This window comes from Neolamprologus multifasciatus, chromosome 13 (genome assembly GCF_963576455.1).
Source record: "Neolamprologus multifasciatus chromosome 13, fNeoMul1.2, whole genome shotgun sequence".
Classification (NCBI taxonomy): domain Eukaryota; kingdom Metazoa; phylum Chordata; class Actinopteri; order Cichliformes; family Cichlidae; genus Neolamprologus; species Neolamprologus multifasciatus.
Genome location: NC_140451.1, coordinates 26,029,067 through 26,034,024, shown reverse-complemented (window position 1 = coordinate 26,034,024; position 4,958 = coordinate 26,029,067).

Below are 4,958 nucleotides of genomic sequence, written 5' to 3'. Positions count from 1 at the left end.
ATATATATATATATATATATATATATATTAATGTATACGTTCCACTTTTTAAAGTTATTTCTCCTTTTCTTATTATGGTACTTCCCTTTTACATGATTTATCTAGAGTTACATGTAGTTGGCAGCTCTAACCAGAGTAGAGATTTTCTTCTTTTGACAGTACAGATGAGCTAGTAACTGCATGTTTAATGTTCTCTTATGTTCTGCTATCTGTTTTTACAGATGTCTTGCTGCTGCTTTTCATGCCTGATGCATTCTTAACACACACAAGGGCAGAGAGGTCATTAGTGCCACATAAGATGATTAATTTATGCAGTTTTAGGCTATCCTGCAAATAATTATATTCATATATATGGTGAAAAGACCTAATGAAAAAGTGACTGCATTTGTATTATTGGCTGAGACTGTTTTCACATTCATGATGACACTGGTAACTCTACCCATATTGAAAAGAAATAGTAAAAACTTATATGACTTAACTCATGAAAGTGGCCACTTTCATGAGTAAATCATATAAGGCCTACATGATTTACTCATGAAAGTGGCCACTTTCTCATTACTTTCATATATTGTTTTAGTAAGTATCCAAAACATACACGTTTCATTATATAATTTTTCAAGGGATCTTATATCTGTTTTTACTCTTGTATGCTTTTCATACAAGTTTCACACAAGACAGATACAAATTTTATAAGATTTATATATATCTTTTCCATATGGGTAGTATCACAAATTACTGTGTTAAGCTGTTTGCTTCATTAATATACTGGCCTACATATGCAGTTACATGATTACCTAATTTATTACGTGTTGTGAAGGCGGTTCATAATCAGCCTATAAATTCTGGAGGTTGTCCTATATCCTGCTGAGGATGACTATTTCTTCATAGATAAGAATGGTTGCTACCATGGAAAACCCCACTGTCAAGGGCGGAGGAAACAATAAGGGGATGCACTCCAGATTCAGTAATCTGAGTTTATGAAGGAGTGTTAGTTTGCTGCATTTTGTTGAATTAACATCAGATCAGAGAACTGCACCTGATTCCCCTGATCTTTCTTATTTTATCTTTTCAATTTCCTGATGGTAAAGATGATGATGGTAAAGATGATGAATATGTAGATGGATTTACAGGGAAACAATTTTTTCTTTGTCATCAATATTGCAAAATTGTGTCAAAAAAAATTAATAATAAAGCAGCCAAGTACAAATGGGTCTCGTGAATATTTCCTGTCTTCAGTAAACAGTTCCCAAACCAGGAGTATAATTAGATATGACTACAAATGTGTCATTGCCATTTCATTTGTACTTTGGATAGAACAGCACATTAAAGAGGGCAGCTTGTACATTTAGGATTTTTCTAACTGGCTGTTTGAGGTCAGTGGTTGTTGTTGAGTTTACTAGTAAGTGAATCCATGGTGTGAGAGTGGGATTGGACTGCCTTATCTGGGCTGTAAACCAGCTGAGCAGCTGGTTTAACCACAGTCCATGGCTCTGTGTGCGTATGTGTTGCACCTAAGTGTGTGTGCGTGTGTACGCACGTGCGTGCTTGTATCCCTGCAGTGTGCGCATGTGTGCGTGTGCCTGTGGTAATTTTGTTCTCGGACATGTCTGGGCGTATTCTCAGTAAGTGCCGCACAGAGGCCTGAGGCAGTACAATGAGTGAGGAACACGCAGACAGATGAGCTGTCATATAGTTTTTTATCATTCAGTACATGGAAATCTTATCCAAATCTAATCTAAGCCAAAAGAAAACACACTAAACACACCTTAGTAAAAGGAACCCCAAAAAAGTACACAAATACAAATCCTTCCATTTACTATGCAGTTTTTCAGTCTTTAGCCACGTTTTATAATTTTGTGTGTGTTTCTTTAGTGTGTTGTCATGACTGTGTGTAAAACAGCTTGACAGATTATTCGCTTTCTTTATTTGTGTAACACTGTCCTTGTGATCGACACTGCAGTCTGGTTCAGTGAAATGTGATGAAATCTTGGTCATCTTGACACATTAATGTCAAAACTGGTCAGCTTACTGGCAGCTCAAAGTTACATCCAAGCATAAAGCATGTAGGGACAAAATTAACAACTTTATGAAATACTAGAGAGAGAAATTTTGAAGTAGAGAAAAAATCTGCCTTAAAATCTGAAAGACTGAGTTTCTATACTTACTTGGAGCCTTAAAAACAATGCTAGAGCTTTCACTAGTTTTCACTCCCTTGTCCAAATAAAATGATTTTACAGTCAATAACATTTGTAATCATGCAGCCACATTTCATTTAGCCTTGTTTTGTCTCCCATTTGTTCCCGATGATTGTCTCCCCGAAGATTCAAAGTCAAGATAAAGCATTTATAGGCAGGTGAATGGGATAAACTGACACTGTGTACTGGCATTCATCCATCTGTTGGTGTATCTTGTGTGCATCACTGCACATGACCTGATCAAAACGTCAGTATTACAGCCAGTCCTTTTTAATTTCTATTATTGTCTGTCACATCTAATCTCTGTTTAGATCAACTGATCAAACCTAAGCCACAGACACACCAAACTTTCCAGTCTGCTCTTTGCTCTGCAAGGATGTTGTGTTTGTGGACTCATTTATTAACATTTGTTTTTTTCAATCTTAGTTTACTGGGAACAAAGTACTTTACAACACTGCAATTTCTTAGTCTGCAAGCTAAGATCTAAGCAGGTTGAATGTGATGATTACTGAAACTGTTATTGGAATTGACAAACTAGTAACTTTGTTGAAATCAAAAGAATAGTTTTAAAGAAACACAGAAGACACCCTCTGACATGTGTAGACTCAGCAACCAGTGCCTGTTTATGCATATCTGTGACCTTATCCAACCTCAGCTTAAAAAAATGAACCTCCCATTTGTGAAACCAGAGAAGTTGATTAATGATAGATTCAAATTGAAACGTTTACTCGTAAGAGGTGTATCTGTTTCAGACTAAACTTATTCAAGAAATCTCCACTGCCTTTTCCCCCCCACACCACTGGTGTAAACCGCTGACAAACCATCATCACCACCAACTGACAACTATCACTGGATAACTTTTGTTCTTAAGAACGTTCTCATGTTATGCAGAGCTTAATTAATTTGTATTTTCTAAATAAGTATATGTGGTCATTTGTCCAATATAGATTTTATGTATGCATATTAAGTAGAAGTTGTGTTGAATCTAAAATTACATGTATCATGACTGCTTAATGTACCTAAACGTCAGTGTGCATGGGCTGTGTGTCACAGCTGCTGTTGCCTCTGGTGATTTAAAGCTGTAGCTACGGAAATGACATGATGACATTCTCATGCATTTAGAATAGTACTGGTTGCACACAATTAGCACCTTGTAAAAACTTGAAGTGAAATAAGTAGCAGGCAGATGTTAGCTACACATCACCGAGCTAAATGACCTTTGACCTACTGAGGTGAAGTACCTTCAAACCATTTAGTGATCTGACCTTTTAAGCAGTTTTGTATGATCTCAACAGCTTTGAAGAACACTGAAGAGCAAATGAACACTATAGAATAAAGGGGCACTCAGGTGTGAGTTTTTCCAGGACTCCAGAAGAGATAGCTGAAAGATTTTTCAAGAAATAATGCTTTATACTGAGATTTTGAAAGTTTATGGATGCATATTTGGCTCAAACTAATCATATTAATCTCACTTGTAGTTCACTGGTAATTGTAAAACTGTTGTGTGATTGTTTTGGCATGTCCGACGTCCCACCTCATTTTTATAGTTTTTATTAAATACTTGTGTTTTTAACATTAAAAATCAGCACAGGAGGTGGTGGTTTACATATATCTATAAGCACAGGTGGTGGTGATGACAATGCCAACAAAAATAGCTAATAATAATAATAACGAAAATGATCGTCATAATCTATCTGTAAAATAATCTGTACAAAAACCAAAACAACACTTTGTTTATTTTCACAAGTCAGTTCATGGTCCAGGAAAAGAATTGAGATAATCGTGTCACTTGTAGTTCAATTGATCTAAGTGCTAATGCTGTAAACAAAAAAAAGAGTCTATATTTGGGAGCCAAAGTGTCCATCTAAAAGTGTGAGAAAACGGTTTACATTTGAAGCTGTCAACAATTGCACTCTATGTCCTAGCCAAGAGGAAGCAACACTCCCTGAATAACACTGATATTCACATTAACGTGTGCCACCTATCCAGTTGAAGCTTTGTCATCATAAATATTTTAATAGATCAGGAAAGAGATACCCAATTTGTAGTAAACATCTCAGTTATTCTTTCCTTTCCAGTTATACTTGCCAGTCCAGTTAAAACAAACTGAAAAAGGAATGTGAACTGAATGAACAAAACGAAATATACACAATGTGAACATCTTCTATTGAAATGTGAACTGTGGCTCCTTAAAGTACCAACAAACACAACAGACAAGTTCCTCAGTTTGAGATGCTTTATTAGTGTATTGTCATCATTTCTTACAGCCAGGATTCACTTCTGCCTAAAATGAGAAGCACGCAGAGCTTTATAGGCAGCTAAAGATATACGCCCTCTCTCACCACTTTGTCTTTCTCTTTTTCACATGCACTCTTCCTTCTTTGGTCTTTGTCCCTCTTTTAGGTTTACACGGTTCCTTTTACAATACACAAACACACACACACACACACTGCAAATGTATTTTTTTGTCTGCATTACCCATATGAACAAACTGAGCTCTTTTCCTGTCCACTCTTTTGCATGTACCATACTGATCGGCATATTGTGCGAGAAATTACACCTGAACCTGAATGCCACATTAAACTCCTCAGTTCACCGATCAATCACCCACTTGCTTTAAAAAGTGTCACTTCACTGAAGCATTTCCTAAACATGATACCTGAAAACTCCACGACTCTTAAGAAAAACTGCATTTTATTTAATTTTTTTATTTCATAGCAAAATTTCCTTGGTACTTCATACATTACAATCTTACATTCTGTG